Source organism: Felis catus, chromosome C2, assembly GCF_018350175.1.
Source record: "Felis catus isolate Fca126 chromosome C2, F.catus_Fca126_mat1.0, whole genome shotgun sequence".
NCBI lineage: Eukaryota > Metazoa > Chordata > Mammalia > Carnivora > Felidae > Felis > Felis catus.
In genome coordinates this window covers 153,207,312-153,225,051 of record NC_058376.1, presented here as the reverse complement: position 1 = coordinate 153,225,051, position 17,740 = coordinate 153,207,312, and positions in this window count along the sequence as shown.

Below are 17,740 nucleotides of genomic sequence, written 5' to 3'. Positions count from 1 at the left end.
GTCCGTAAACTTGCCACAGTGCTCCTCTGGAATTACAAGCTTACTACGACAATTCTGTGTTTCAGCACGCTTAAAAGGAAGTCATTTGTAAGATTTTTGGTTTTTTCTGCTTATACTGCTCCATGTCATTCTGCTCTGATAAACCTGTAAATGTATACAACCTGTGTATGTGGGTGTTTTAATATATCCTTTGACCACTGAAATGTTTTCAAAGAGGTTGCTATTAAAGTAAAAAGAAAAATAATGCAAAGCTTTTTCGTTTGAGGGGAAAACTTTCTAGTGCTTCTTTCTTTCTTTCTTTCTTTCTTTCTTTCTTTCTTTCTTTCTTTCTTTCTTTCTTTCTTTTCTTCTTTATTTATTTCTGTCTGTCTTTCTGTCTTTCTTTCGAGAGGGAGAGAGAGCGTGTGCACGCCAGCAGGGGAGGAGCAGAGACATGGGGAGAGAATCCCAAGCAGGCTGTGCACTGATGACGTAGGACTTGATCTCAGGAACCACGAGATCATGATCTGAGCTGAAATCAGGTGCCCCTGACTGGGGAAAAAAAAAGTTTCTAAACATCTAACTATTCAAGTGAGAATACAAGGCATGGTCTGTTGGTTCAGAAGCCAGATCTCACTTCTGGCTCATTCTGGCTCTAAATGAAGTCTAGCCAGCTCACCCTTTACTCCACCAGAGAGTAAACAAAGGAAAGAAAAGAAGTGTAACTTACTTTCTTCAGTCTTAGCGTTGAGAAGAAGTTGACGAGAAGAGAGAATTTGGGATTTGGGGTAGGTATCAATTATGTATGAATGCCTCCTCACAAATAATCAAGTGATAGCCCTTATGCGTTATATATTTATTGTAAATAAGTAGTCAAACGCTCTTCCTTCTATGGCTTGTTTACCAAATGTATTCGTCTACTGTGTACCAGTTGCCCAGTTAGACGCTGGTAACAGAGACACAACAGGATCTATTTTTTTTTTTTTCAACGTTTATTTATTTTTGGGACAGAGAGAGACAGAGCATGAACGGGGGAGGGGCAGAGAGAGAGGGAGACACAGAATCGGAAACAGGCTCCAGGCTCTGAGCCATCAGCCCAGAGCCCGACGCGGGGCTCGAACTCCCGGACCGCGAGATCGTGACCTGGCTGAAGTCGGACACTTAACCGTCTGCGCCACCCAGGCGCCCCATATTTTTTTAAGGAGTATTAAGCTCTTACTATGTGCCAGAGACTTCATAGATGCTAGGGATCCAAAGGGAAGTAAAAAGAAAGCTGTGTTTTCTTCTCTCGTGAAACTTCCTGTCTGGTGAGGGAGACAAATTATCACACAAAAGTAACTTTATAATCCCAATAGGTATTACTAAGGGTAGAGAAGTGCCCGAGGGCATTAAAGTGGAATTCTACCAAATCTGGGGTGTCAGAAATGGCTTCTAGCAAGAGAATCTTTGAGCTAAGATTTAAAACTGCCTCATAGCGAACTTGATGCAGAAGCACAGGAAGAGCAAGGAAAAACAGAGTCCCAGAGACCGAAAAGAAACGAGGGAGGTAATGTGAGAGGGATCTAGAGAATTAAGCAAAGACCCACCATGCAGGGTCTTACGGGTTTGGTAAGGATTCTTCTCTTTGCTTCTGAAGTGATACAAACCAATTTAAGAGTTTTTAGTAGGAGTGGCATCAGATTGGTGTTTCCAAAAGCTCACTCTGGCTTCAGTGTGAAGAATTCACTCTTTAAGTATGTCCTGAGTACCCACTATAAGCCAGGTTACAGTCTGCACACTGAGCGTGCAGCAGTGAACAAAACAGAAAGATGCCCTAACTTTGAGGATCATATTATAGACAATACACAGTAGTATATAAGATAGTAGTATCTAAGAAGCTCTATAAAGAAAGTTGGAATCCAGGAGAGAATAAAAAGGTAGGGTGGTGGTGCATTTTATTAGCTTGAACCATATGAAGCTCCTGATCTTTTTTACATTGTTTTCAACTCAGAACAATATTGGGTTCCTGTGGGTTAAACGTGGTTGGATGACATTAAATTGTTCAACCTAATACTTACTTGGAAGAGTCAGAGAAGACCTCTAATGAGGTGATCCAAAGAAAGAGGCAAGCCATTCACATACCAAGGAGAAGAGCATCCCAAGCAAAGGGACAGCAAGTGCAAAGACCCTAAAGCAAGAATGTGCCTGCCGTGTTTGAGTAAGCAACAAGGAGACCATTGTGGCTGAAGGGTAATGGTCAACGGGGAAGAAAGGTAATAGGGACCAGATCATAGAATCTTGAAGACCATGGTAAGAAATTGGCTTTTCCTTTTTGAATGAGGTAAGCTGTTAGAGAGTTTTGGGCAAACGAGCTACACAATCTGTCATCTTAACAGGACCGTGCTATTAATAGTGGACTCTACAGATAGTGGGTATACAGATGGAACATTATAAAATCTTTTCACCTTTTACGTATGTCTGAAAATTTACTTCATAAAATGAGACTGTTGTAGCTAGCTGCTCTATTGTAACTAGACTTTAGAGGGCCAGTGATGAGATCAAGAAGACCAGTTAGTCTATTGCAATAATTCAGGCAGCAGTGGAGGTATTAAGAAGAAGTGGTTAGTTTCTGAATACGTTTTGAAGATAGAGCCAGTAAGATTTGCTAATGGAATGGATTTCATATGCAAGAAAAAGAGAAAAGACCATCTGTAAGGTTTTAGACCTGAGCAACTGGAAGGATGCAGTTGCCATCTACTGAAATTTGGAAGACAGTCTAGGTCATGCAAGTTTGAAGGAAAAGACTTCTTCCGGACGTTTGAGATGCCTATTGGTCATCTAAATGGAGATATCAAATAGGCAATTAGATACACAAGTCAGTAATTCAGAGGAAACATCCAGAGAGGAAATACAAAGATGTGGATCTACCTAAAGACTAGGGATATGAGGACCAGTGCCTTGAGAATTTAATGGAAATAGTTGGGAGTTTAGTCTAAACCCTCTTTTGTTGTAGGCTGGTTTTGTTTCTAGATAGTTGTCTTTATATTGCCATTCTGAACACTTAATATGCATACTGTTTGCAACTCATTTGTGTTCTAAAGGGTTTTGTTTTTTAATGTTTTCATGTCTTTCCAAGCAGATTTTACATTTCTTTAAAAAAGATTTATTTTAGGGGCGCCCGGGTGATTCAGTCGGTTAGGTGACTATGGGTTTCAGCTCAGGTCGTGATCTCAGGGTTTCATGAGTTCCAGCTACGCTTCAGGGTGTGGGCTGGCAGTGTGGAATCTGCTTGGGATTCTCTCTCTCCCTCTCTCTCTGCTCCTCCCCGACTTGCGCCGTCTCTGTCTCTCAAAATAAATAAACTTAATAAAAAAGATGTTTTCTTTTGTACACTTCACACTGCCATATCCCTAGAAAACTTTTTTTTTAATATTAGAACGAGAGAGCACAAGCAGGGGAGAGGGGCAGAGTGAGAGAGAGAAAATCTTAAGTAGGCTCCATGCTGAGGGCTCAATCCCATAAGCTTAGGATCATGACCTGAGCCAAAATCAAGACTCAGATGTTCAACTGACTGAGCCACACAGGCACCCCCCTAGAAGACATTTTACAATGCTTATATAATAAACTATTCCAATACAGAGTTTTTTATTTCTTTAGTTGTTACAAAGCATCAATTTTCTTATAATTTAGACACTTCTAGCTGTCCTGTGAAAATAAGGGTAGAGTTAGAACTTTCAGTCTACTGCCACTCATGCCCATTTCAAATCAGACAAAAGAGAGCCTTCTGAGAAACAAAAAGCAGCAAAAAAGGCTCAGCTCTCCTCCATGTTGCCTTTATACTCAGACTTCGTGTGGCCGCAAAATGGTTTCCAACAATTTCAGGTCTACATCTGTCCTCATCCAAGTCCAGCATGGGAAAGATCCTACTAGCAGCAGTCCCTGATTCACTAATTAAACCGACACAGATCCCATCCCCAGCTAGGAAAATTTTATGCTGTGATTGGCCAAGTATGGGTCACATGCTTCACTTATGTTTCACACAAAGAACATGGACTGTAGGAGAGGAGTGGTTCCCCAGAAGAAAAAAATGGGATGCTGTCAACAAAATAAGGAAATGGACACTGATGGCCAGAAGATAATACGACCTCTACAAATTAACAAAGGCCTAAAGCATTCTCCCAAAGCTTTTAAAAGAAGTAATACCATTGGGGTGCCTGGCTGGTTTAGTCGGAAGAGCACTCGACTTGATCTCAGGGTCGCCATGAGTTGAGTCTGAGCTCCGCTTTGCGTGTAGAGATTACAAAAAAAAAAAAAAGAAAGAAAAACGAAATGTCATGGCACTCATTTTGCATCTGTTCCAATTCTATACACAATACTGCATTTCCCTTGTATCATTAGGCTGTCATATATTCATTTGTCGTTGATGAGTAAATGTCACAAAAAGTAAATAAATGCATGAGCATAAAAGTTAACCAGCTGGAAGGGGCAGTTTTTCAGCACATCACTTTCCAGGGTACTCACACCTAGGTATTACAGGTAGTTTCTTGTCCTACGATTCTTTCCTGTTGTCAGTCCACCTGAAAAATATTTATTAGCCCTCAGGACCCTGGGGGCAGGGTGGCTACTATCTAAGACGCCTCAGAAACCATTGCAGAAGCAAGTGACAATGAGTCAGCTCAAGTTTATCTTCTTGGAGGACATTTACATAGTGTGGAGTCTTGAAAGAAAAATGTACGTACAGATTTGTTTTCAGCTTCTTTTTGGTTTCACCATTTCCATTCCCTTGTACACTAATAGGTTACTTTCCCCACAAGATGTTTAACCTAACTTATATGGCATTTTTATCCTTTTAGATCAAATTTTGCTGCAGGAAATGGATAACGTGTTGGCTCTCTGTATTATTCTGGAATTTCGGATGGCTTCTCCAGTTTGCTGCTTCCCTGGACACCAAACATAACATTCCCTGTTCTAGGACCTGCTTCAAGTTGGTCATAAGACTGGCAGAAAGTCAAACCAAACTAAATGAATAGTTGTTGAAGTTAATCTCACGTCCTGGAGCTGTGTGTGCTATGGAATAGCCTGCTGTTATTACCAGGCATAACGCTGATCAGAATCACTGCTCTGTGGTCTTGTTCATCAGAATTTCATGTTTGGAAATTAGATTTGGGTCTGGTTACTGTAAAAATAGATATTATGATAATGGAATATAGCCGTTAAAATTTCTATTGCAGGAGAAATTAGCCATGTATTTAAATGTAGGAGTATATTACTAAACAATATGTTCAAGATGATTCCAGTATTGTTTAATGTTATACAGACATAGGCAAATACTGGAAAAAGGCACTCAAAGTTAACCTTAAGGAATGGAGGTACCAGTGATTTCATTTGACTTGTTTACTGTTCAGAATCTTCCTGGATGAAATGTACTACATCTATACTCAGATAATTTTTATTTATTTTTATTATTTTTTTAAACGTTTATTTATTTTTGAGACAGAGAGAGACAGAGCATGAACAGGGGAGGGGCAGAGAGAGAGGGAGACACAGAATCTGAAACAGGCTCCAGGCTCTGAGCTGTCAGCACAGAACCCGACACGGGGCTTGAACTCACAGACTGTGAGATCATGACCTGAGCCGAAGTCAGACGCTTAACGGACCAAGCCACCCAGGCGCCCCAACTCAGATAATTTTTAAAGGAATCTATTTTTCATACCAATACCCCAGAGTCAAAATATGCAAAAGATACCACTAAAAAGTGGTAAATTAGGTCTACCTAAAAAGGTCTTCTTAGGATTCTCGCCACTCAAAAACCATTGTAGATTTTGCTCTTGTCTTGCATGCATCGTTTTTTTTTTCTTTCACTTTAAAAATTCATGTACTAGATGCTAGGAGTAAATGAACGATACAGGTGCGGCTTCTGCCCTCTCGGAACTAACTAGTTGTCTGGGGAAGATAGAACAAGCCGACAGAAACAATCTAGCATGTCACAGTCAAAAGCACAGTTTCATGCCTACTCCATTAAAACACCTAACCCTCCTTTTTACACGTCAAATTCCGGCTTTGGCACGTCGGCTCACAAACACATTGAACTCGCACGCTGGCCCTCACTGTCGGCCATTGCTTCAGCTTGAGCCACGTCCCCATTGTCCACAAACTCATGTTCAATTACTAGAGTACTAGTCAGTTATTTGGGTATTAATTTGCTCTTATTTTAGAAAAATGTAATTGCAAATACTAGTCATAGGACATGTAGGTCTGATAAATGTAATTTGAATGATATAAAGATAGAAATCATTGTGTGCCCAGAACTGAATCTAGCCTCAGTCAGATAGACATTCATGAAATGAAGTCCAGTAAACTGAGTGAAACTAAAGAAGAAACTCAGAGAACAAGTATAAGATCCCGGAAATAATCATTGTTAAATTTTGTGGCTAAAGTTTTGGTATGTTCAGAGATTTTGATCTTAATTTTTTAGTTCTGTTAAGAAAGGATTCCCCCTAAAACAATAAGCTTACTGTTTGATTTTTAAAGTTTTTTAATGTTTATCATTGAGAGAGAGAGAGAGAGGTAGCACGAGTGGGGGAGAGGCAGAGAGAGAGGGAAACACTAAATTTGAAGCAGGCTCCAGGCTCTGAGCCGTCAGAACAGAGCCCAACATGGGGTTTAAATTCACGAACCATGAGATCATGACCTGAGCCAAAGTGGGAAGCTTAACCGACTGAGCCACCCAGGCATCCCTGATTTTTAGATCCGTGGTCAGTTATGCTTTATGTTTGAAAGTTGGAAATGGCCTGTGGTGGCTCACTGTTGCCTACAGAATATATTTTAAGTCATTTATCACATGAGTGATGTTAAAATCCACAAGTTCATAATGACACTGAGAAAAGAAAATACACATATAAGTCACCTAGAAGTTGCGATAGTAAGTTGCTACGTTATATGGTAACGACGATTGGTAAATAAAGGAAAAGAATCAAGCATTCTGCTTCTCTTATACAAATTGCATTTTAGGGTAACCAGAGTTGTAAAGGGCAAGCCCTTTTGTATACAGTATTTCCAACTGATAAAGGTAAGAGAAATGACAAAAGACCATTTTTCAATCTCCTAATAAAATAATAGGCAACACCTGAACCCACTGATCAATTTTAACATCACTCAGAGTTGAATGACCATACATCATATGCTTCCTGATGTGGTGCGATCAAAATATGCTGAATCACCTATGCAGTATTTTTGCCACTCCCCAAATATTTTGAGTTTAAATCCAATAAAGCCTCTAAATGTAACAGTTTATGAGAAGGGAGAATGAACAATATAGGAAAGTGTAAAACAACACCAGAGAAGATGTGATCAACTAAACCCAGACTGTGGAAAGTTCTACAGCACAAATGACAGGATTTCTTCAACAAATAAGTTATCTTAATAAAGAGATTAAAGGCGTGCCTGGTGGCTCAGTCAGTTGAGCATCCGACTCCTGATTTCAGCTCAGGTCATGATCTTACGGTTCGTGAGTTCGAGCCCTGCTTGGGGCTCTGTGCTGACGGTGTGGAGCCTGCTTGGAATTCTCTCTCCTTCTCTCTGCCCCTCCCCCACTCATGCTCTCTCTCGCCCTCTCTCTCAGAAATAAATAACTTTAAAAAAAGAGAGAGATTTAAGAGACCTAATAACCAAGTACAGCATGTGGATCCTGATTTGACAAACCAGTTATAAACAGACATTTTTGAAACAGTTGGGAAACTTGACTAGAGGCTGGATATTAGGTGGTAGTATATAATTCTGTCTTTGTCATAACGATGCTTTCGAAAGCAGTCTGCTAGAGTCGTATACTGAATAAGGATGAAATTTCAATGATCTCCAGGATTTCCTTCAAAATACTCCAGGGGGAAGGGGAGGAGTGTCAGAAGAAATGAAAACAAGATTAGGTGAGGATTGTTTAGTGTTAAAGCAGAGTGATGGGTCCGTGAGGTGAGAACTGGGGTTTAATACCGCATTCTCTATTTCGGGTGTATGTTTTAAATTTTCCGTAACTCGAAGTTAGATTTAAATCGGTCAACACATACATACTTAACACACAAATGTACATAAAGGCTTTAGAGCATTTTGTTTCTACACCAACTTATTCCCTGGGGAAGTGACTGAGTGAATGAATACAAAGAACTGTAATATTAGGATCCCTGAGCCAGTTGGTGTGGGTGCACCCTCTAAATGTGTAATCCCGAGGAAAGGAGCATCTCCTTTTCTTTCTTGTGGAACCACCGAGGGGAAGTGTCCCAACGATGGCCACAATGAGGACAGGAAGCACAATCCAAGTCCCTTTCTTCCGATGGCTTTTGTGTCCATAGGCGATCAACGTAGTGGCAGCTGAAGTCCATGGTGACACTGGAGCTTGGGTCTGAGTTAGGGTGTAATTATTTCAGACTGGTGCTTCATTCGGTATAAGGACACTGCTCTCAAAAACTGCGGGCAACTGCAGAGGTTGACAAGGGCATTGCTTTCCAAGGTAATAGCCTTGGAAAGCTCTGGAGTCAGCGATGACACTGGGCTCCCAGCTACTACAGCGGTTAGGGTAACCCCTTCCAGAGCAATCAGCCATGATTGTGACTGCTGTCATTCCTAGATGGACAGGGGAAAGGGCGATGCGTGGGACAAGAAGACAAGAGTTCTTGGAGCGCCTGGGTAGCTCAGTCGGTTGAGTGACCGACTTCAGCTCAGGTCATGATCTCACGGTTTGTGAGTTCAAGCCCCCGCATTAGGCCCTGTGCTGACGGCTCGGAGCCTGGAGCCTGCTTCAGATTCTGGGTCTCCCTCTCTCTCTGCCCCGCCCCCCTCATGCTCTGTCTCTCTCTGTCTCAGAAATAAACATTTAAAAAATTAAAAACAAAAAAAGACAAGAGTTCTGGATTTCCCGCTGATCTAGACATGTGAGGCCTACATTGACACACCAGAGGCATCCCTATGTTGAATCACCGAGTGTTCATCAACTGGTGAGGCAGGATTTATTCATTGCCCTGCTCTTGAATTGCATGATTGTATCATTATATTTAATGGCAATAAGTCTGACTATGACTCAGAGGTGTGACTAGAGAATTCCTCCCACTCCCTTGTCCCTTGTGTAATCTTGGGCAGGTCGTTCTTCTGGAAATTTGGATAATAATACCTTGCCTCTCTACCTCCCGGGTTGTGTTGAGGATCTGAAGACATAATATGTGGAACTATAGTTTTTGTAAGCTATCAAATGCTATACAAATATAAGGCATCATTACTACTGTGACTAGGTGATCCATATCTTAAAGCCCCTTATTTTCTTTGATTCTGGGTTAACAATTAATGTCTAATTAGTACATTATAAAATTAGTCAAGAAACAACTACAGAGAAGTTTAGCATATAGTATGATCTTTCTACTTTCTTCTATGTTACATAGGAATTCCTAGAAATAGGAAGATCTTATCCAGTTATATCCTTTATATATATACATTTTTTTCCTAATTATATCCTTGAATGCATGCTCATTAATTTAGGAGACAAACAAATTGCTCTATGTCTCATTAATAATGCTTATTACTTTACAATCTCAATTTCATAAGTCAATATTTCTTTTGTCCAATAATATTTTAAAAACTGGGGGACTAGAGCAGAAGTTGACAAACTGTAGCCTGTAAAACAAATCTGGCTGCCACTATTTTGTATGGCCTGCAAACTAAGAATTGTTTTGACATTTTGGAATATTTTTATTTTCTATTTTCTTTTAGAGAGAGAGAGCACATGAGCAGCGGAGAGGGGCAGAGTGAGAGAGAGAGAGAGAGAGAGAGAGAGAGTCTCAAGCAGGCTCCGTGCCAAGCCCCTTGAATTTTTTTTAATCAAAAGAAGGATATGAAATTCATTTTAGTGTGTATTTATCAGAACACAGCCACATTCATTCAGTTATGTACTGTCCACGGCTGCAACGGCAGTTGACTAGTTGTGCGTGAGACCGTATGGTTCACAAAGCCTAAAGTATTTACTATCTGGCCCTTTATAGAAACAGATTCAAAAGGACATAAATTTAAAAATAAACTTTCTAGGGCACCTAGGTGACTCAGCACGTGAAGCGTCCAACTCTTGTTTTCAGCTCAGGTCATGATCTGACAGTTGTTGAGTTCAAGCCTCCCCCCGGGCTCTGTGCTAACAGCATGGAACCTGCTTGGGATTTTCTCTCCCCTCTCTCTCTGCCCCTCTCCCCCGCTCACATTCTCTCTCTCAAAATTAAAAAAATTTTTAATTTTTAATTTTTTCAGTATTTATTTTTTAGAGAGAGAGAAAGAGAAATACAGAGTGTGAGTGGGGGAGGGGCAGAGAGAGAGGGAGACACAGAATCCGAAGCAGGCTCCAGGCCCTGGCTGTCAGCACAGAGCCCAACGTGGGACTCGAACCCACCAACCGTGAGATCATGACCTGAGCCAAAGTCAGATGCTTAACCAACTGAGCCACCCAGGTGCCCCAAAATTAAAAAAAAAAAAAAAAAAAGTTAAATGAATCTAAAAATAAAATTCCTAATTTGCTAGCTTCCCCCTGGGATAAATAAACCTGGGATGTGTGGATTTAAATCACGCACATGCAATAAGAGAAACTCAAAGTTATGATTTCAATATGCAATGATTGTTTTGAGTCAATTAGGAAGAACTTATAAAACATACTTAATAAAATATAAATAGAATACAATTAAGTTCTTAAAAATATGTTCCCATTTTGTTCATTGTTGGTGGCAAAGTAAAGAGAATAAGGAGGACATCTATTCTCTGATTAATACACAATAGAAACTGACTCTGGCTAAGGGGAAAAGGGAGTTCGTTGGAAAGAGAATTATCGAACAATCCCAGAATTGATGGGAGAGCTAGAGATCATAACGTTTGGAAGGACAGGAGTCTGGAGAGCTCCACATCCTCAGCAGGAAAAGACCCTGCTTTCAGGGCATTTCCATAAGACTTGAGGAGACTTCCATTTGAGTTTTGGGGAGAAATAAACCAATGGGCCTCATGTAAGGCCCACAGAGTAACATGATTGGGAGTCTTTCTGGAATCACATGGTTGGAATGGAGAAATAAAGAGGAAGTCAAAAAGGAGAAGGGATTCCAGGCAGACAAAAACCAACAGGTGTGCTCACAGAAAACTTGTCAGGAAACATGGGCTTTCATGCCGACTTTAGAACCAAATGGGTGAATGTGAGAATAAGTCATCTTACTGGTCTTCACTTAGGGGTACTTCCATTATATGTTAGCACAAAAGAAGGGATACAATTAGACTACCTGCCATAAAACAATTCATTGGCCACAGAACATAAAATTATTAACCTGGGAACAATGGTTTTTAAGTTCATGAACAATATCTTCCAAAGGATCAAATAAAAAGATAATTGTGTGACCCCATCACCACTTTTATTCAACATTGCACTCGAGTTTTCAGCCAGTGCAATAAGACAAGAAAGTGAAATAATAAATATACAACTGTAAAGGAAGAAAAAGAGAACATTTTTTGCAGAAAGTGATTGTATACATGTAATATTCAAAAGAATATGTGTTATGATAATTAATAAGTGAATTCACTTAAGTCACTAGATGAGGGTCAATTTACAAAATTTGATTTTACTTCTATACCAGAACATAGCAACAACAAAAATAAAATGGTACTATTTATAATAGCATCAAAAAAGCATTAAATATATAGCAATAAATGTAATGAAAGATGTGCAGCCAATTTCCTCAAATTATCTTTAGGTTAATGCAATCTAAGTGAAAATCCCAGAAGACCACCCCCTTTTTTTTGTGGCTGAAATTGGCAAACAGATTCTAAAAATTTTAAAGAAATGAGAAGGGTGAACAGTAGCTGAGGCAATTTTGAAGAAGGAAGACAAAGGAGGATCTATGCCACCTGATACCACAACCTAGTAGGATAACCAACTGTCCTAATTTGCCTGGGACTGAGGGGTTTTCTGAGATGCAATACTTTCTGTTTTAAAACACAGAAATTTGCATATATCAAAGCATTATGTTGTATACCTTAAACTGATACAAAATTGTATGTCAATCATATCTCAGATGGAAAAGGGGGTGTGTGCAGAATGTACTGGGACAATGAGGACAATCAGTCACTCTAAGACATAGTATAGCACTAGAATTATTAAGATAGTGTGATACTGGCACGAGTATAAACAAACAAACCAATGAAAGAGAACAGAGAGACCAGAAATAGACTCATATGTGTTTTAGACTCATCAATAGACTCATCTATATGAGTTTTATCATCTTACTATGATAAAGATGGCACAACAGTAGTTGGGAAAGGATGATCTTTTCCATAAATGGTGCTAATTGGGTATCAATATGAACAATATGGTGGGGGGGCGGGTGGAAACTCAACTCCTAACTCATAATACATCAAATAAATTTCAGATAAATTGTATTTCAACATGTGAAAAGTGGAGTAGTAAAGCTTTTAGGAAAAAAAAAATAAGAGGTTATCTATATGACCATGACATGGACAAAGATTTCCTAAATAGAAAACATAAAATGCTAAACATTAAGAAAAAAATTGCTAAGTTGGACTAAATTAAATTTAAATACTTGTTTTGTGTTTTGTTAAAGATTTTATTTTTAAGTTATCTCTATACCCTACGTGAGGCTCAAACTTACAACCCAGAGATCAAGGGTCACATGCTCTACCAACTGAGCCATACAGGTGCCCCAAATACTTGTTATCATAAAAAAAATTATTTAAGAAGGGGCACCTGGGGTGCTCAATCTGTTAAGCAACCAAGTCTTGATCTCGGCTCAGGTCTTAATCTCATGACTTGTGAGTTTGTGTCCCAAGTCAGGCTTTGCACTGAGTGCGGAGTCTGCTTGGGATTCTGTCTCTCCCTCTCTCTCTGCCCCTCCCCTGCTTGCTCTCTCTGTATCTCTCTCTCAAAATAAATAAATAAACTTAAAATAATTATTTAATAAAATATTTGAAAAGCAAATTAGGAACAGAGTGATTTTATATATGTGTGTGTGTGTATATATATATACATATATATATATGTATATATAGTGACTTCATGTATATACATATAGTATATATGTAATTATATATTATAACTATATATTTGTATTGAATATTTTATTCAATATGTATTTCAAATAATATAAATATGCTAATATTTATTTTTAAATATAAAGTTATATACAATACATAATAAATATATATTTATATATTTATAATTAATAATGCTTTAATTATAATATAATGTTTTATATATTATCATATAATATAATAATGCTTTAATTTATAATATAATAATGCTTGTATATTTATGTTTATATATAATTATATCTATTATACATGTAATTTTTACATGTAAATTACGTGTATCTTCTCCAACTCTGTATATAGGTATCTATATCTACACCTATCTATACATTGTTTGTTAGATATATATCTGACAAAAGACTCATATACAGAATATATAAAGCATTCCCATAAATCAATAAGAAAAAGACATGAAATGGTGCTTAATTTTATTTGTCATCAGAGAGATGCAAATTAAAATCACTAAGGGATAATACAGACAATACCAAGTGCTGGTAAGGATGGGGGGCAATTAGAACTTTCATACCTTATCAAAAGCAGTATCCAATGGTACAACCACTTTGGGAAACTCTTTGGCAATGTCTACTAAAGCTCAACACGTGTATACCCTACCACTTACAGATTCCACTTCTAGGTACACGCATACCGAATATAAACCCTCCTTAATGAGTTTAGGCTTGGAGTCACACATTCAAATGCATACAGAGAGAGGTCAGGCAATAATATCGATTGTGGTAGACAATACAGAGTATCAGGGACTGTGGCAAACCGTCTGCACTCCCTATTGTCTATCACAAATGACACTACTTGGCCGGCCTATCTCCCTCTGCATTTGAATTTGTGATCCCAAGCCTAAAGCCGTTAAGGAAGATTATGATTAGTGCCTGGGAAGCAGGCACCCTCCTCACTGAAGAAGAAACCCATCTGGCCACAGCTCTGCACACTGTCCAGAAGGGCATCATCAGTGGACGTGCTACAAGGACATACGCCGGACGCTATCTGGCATAGCTGCCCTTCGCTCTTCCATTCACTTACCTCTGCAAACAGCCCCTGCCGCCATGTCTAGACCTCAGGTTTCGACCTTTCTCTCTCAATGGCTCATTGCTCTTGGGTGGACACCTTACCCAAGCCGTGCTTGGATCTAGTCGGTGATCTGCCCAGATCTCTTTGCGAGGGCAGTGCACCATCCGCAGTGAATATTGGCTGCTAGCAGCTCATAGCTACCCCCTTCTACTTAAATAGCGTTGCCCCAAAATGCTTGAGAAACTGTGCCCACAGCCAATTACTGATGGACGGGGGGTGTACAAAAGGCAAGCGCCATTGCTTCAAGGGGGGCTGACTCGGAAGTGCCACTCTCCAGATGCCACCGCAGGATCCCGCTGAGGCCAGACTAGCTCCTGCTTCATCCCTCCCCCCTCACTGCCTTGCACGGTTCTGCTGAGGACAGTCCCCACAAAAATCACCTGCACCTGGATCGCTCTGCTTGTGGGGAGCCTGAGCTAACACACGGGACGCGTGAGATCTTCTCTCCCCAAAGGATTGTATCGATGGCAACACAACCACAAACTCCCGGAGCTCCAGTCCTTCCCTTGCCGAGCTGTGGTTATTCAGTTTTCTTCCCATTTCATAAAAGCCCCCAGGAGCTTTCCGATTATCCCCCTTTTTGTTTAAGTCAGCCAAAGTCCATTTCTCTGCCCTGAAACCAGTATAACCTTAACTAATGTGATGGGTAAGCCAGGCCTGACCTAACATGGCTTTGGAAATATGACCCAATGCTTTGTGGGATAACATCAGTTGGAATCCTGAGGGAAAAAAAATGAATTGATTAGCCTTCCCATTCCCTTGGCATCAGTAACTACAAGTACTGCTGGGCACGCTCCCCATCTTTTAATCCTCCCAGGAATTTGCCTTGCTAAGGAGCTAATAGTTACCCAAGACTCTGCTTCCCTGAGACCTTCTGGATTCCCTGGAGGCAAGAGAAACTAAATTCCTTCCACTGGACATCATCCTCTCGCATTTCTCTTTGTTTCCAGTGCTGTCCAGGAGGCTCGAGCATCTCTCTGAGACTTCGTATCCCTAAACCGAACTCTCCTACACCCCCCTGCTCTCTGCGCGTACACGTGTGCGTGCCTATGCGGTTCCTTTGCGTACATGTTAGGAAGGCAGGAGGAGGGGTGGGGGGGGGGGAGTCACAGGCCGGCAGTAAGAGTTTAAATCACTGAACTATGGGTTGTAAAGAAAGGGTGACACGATACAAGCCTGATTAGTTCCGCTCAGAATTGTTCACTGATTCATCAGAAAATGGATCCTTCTGCCCCAGACTCCGACTCTCCCCTCTTAATGGTCAAAGGCTTGTGGGAGCCAGTAATTGTGCGTCTATGGCAATTCTATGTAGTTTAGCCCAAGACGAATTGCTCCCCGGGCCAGGCGTGGATCTGGCTCCTGTGGTCCCAGGTGAGACCCTGCAGAGGGTCGAGTGAAAAGTTGGTAAGTCTTTCTAGCTTGCTCCCAGTGACCGGTAGATGCCATAAACCAATGGTGCCCTGGTCTCGGGGTGTCTACAGGGAAGATGTTTTTGGTCCACACAGTACCTTCGCAAAGGTGATTTGGGCCACACAGGGCTCCCAGCTCCACAGTTTGTCACAGCTCCCAACTCTCCCTATCGTCTATCACCGTCGACATTGCCTGCCTGGCTTATTTGTGTGGGCACTGGAATCTGTGACCCTAGGCCTAAACCCATTAGGGAAGATCGTGTTCAGTGCCCAGGAAGCAAACCTTCTCCTCTCTGAGGAAGGAGCAGGAAGATTAGGAGAAGGAGGCTTCCTGTCAGAAGAGGGAAGGCCCTGGGTTCTAGGCAAAATGAGCCAGAGTCTCTTAGCACCATGGAGAGTGAGAAGAAGCAGATGCCACAATTCACTTCGGCACCCTGCTTGAGCCCAAATGTCTGAGGAGGTGGGGAAGTTACAGAAAAGGCTACTTTGGAGGAACGGTGTGCCTAAGACGGGAAAAAGGTGTACGTAAAGACCTGAGGTCATGGTGAGGAAATTTTCTCTCCCAACCACCCATTTGGTTTTTCCCATGTGATTCATCCACTGAAGAGATATTTATTAAACATCCATTATGTGTCAGGCATTGTTCTAGGGGCTGGGGTTAAGGCGTTGATCAAACTTTTGTGGAGCTTTTTTCTTTTTTAATTTCTTTTATTGTTTATTTATTTTTGAGAAAGAGAGAGAGAGGCAGAGTGTGAGCAGGGGAGGGGCAGAGAGAGAGACACAGACTCCAAAGGGGGCTTCAGGCTTTGAGCCGTCAGCACAGAGCCTGACGCGGGGCTCGAACTCATAAACTGTGAGATTATGACCTGAGCCGGAGTCAGACACTACACTTGATCTTAGCCAAAAGGCCGAGAAATGATTCCGAAGTCACACACTTAACCGACTGAGCCACCCAGGCACCCCTGTGGAGCTTTTTTTTAATGTGGTCTCTCTCTGTCTCTGTTTCTGTCGGTCTGTCTGTCTGTCTGTCTCTCTCCATCTTTTCATCAAGATTCTGAACTGTTTCCAAATACCACCACCACGCTTCACCCCTTGGGATAACTTGAATACCCCTTTGCCTTGAGCAAGTTATAGAAAATTGTCTTCCCTTCACATACTTCTAGAACGATAGGTCTGAAAAAGCCACGAGGGCTGATGAAGGCCTCCCACCTCTAGGACATGGAGACCCAGATGGGGGATATAAGCTCCAGCAGGTAGGATCTTGATCTCTCTGGTCACTGCTACGTCCCCGGCGTCGCCCGGTACACAGTAGGTTCTAAATACCTATTTCTTGAGTGAATGAATGAATGAACGAACACCAAGCTGAACAGTTAGGGGCGGAGCTGGCCCCTGATGCACGTGTCCTGAATTTCTGTCCAGGCTCGTTCCCAAACTGTAGGTTAGCAAAGGGAAAGTCAGTTGTTTTCATAAGGCTTTAAACAAAAAAACTCAGTTGAGAAAAAGAAGCATAAAGGAAGATCCATTGACGGGGACACTGTCAGAAGCACACGTGACCATGTGTCAAAAGGAGCGTGACCTCATGGAGGCTGCCTTGAGCTGCACGTGGTTTACAGAAATTCCCCCAGAGCTTCTTGAACTGGTTGCTCTTACCTCGGGATAGGTGCATGGGGGGGGGGGGGGTTAAAGGGCTCCCCAGGGAAATCTTCCTACTTACCTAGAGCCCCTCAGCTCCTCGGTGCCCTGTTCTTCCACCCAACATGCACCAGGTCACCCAGCCGTTACCTGACTGATGGTGAGGCTCTGAGCAAACATATGGAATTAGGAGCCTCAGCTCTTGGCTTGTTTCCAGACTTTGGAGGAAGACAACATACATGCTTCTGAAACAAGACCGATGATGGCCTTGATAGTGGTTTTGCTGCACATGATTTAAATGACGACCAAAGGTAAGACAGGTGGGCGAGAGGCCATCATGAGGGAGGGAAGACAGCAATGTGGGTCTGAGGCTTGAGAGAATGAAGAAAAGGTTGTGGGCCTCATGTCTGATCTGCTCAGCCTCCCTCCCCACTTCTTCTGGTTGGCACTTTGATTTACTGCCCCCCCCGCCCCCCCCAAAACAAAACTGCCCCAACCCATTGCCTACAGTCTTGGTGGGATTGTGGCCAAGGGGTATGTGTGACCAAGTGACCCAC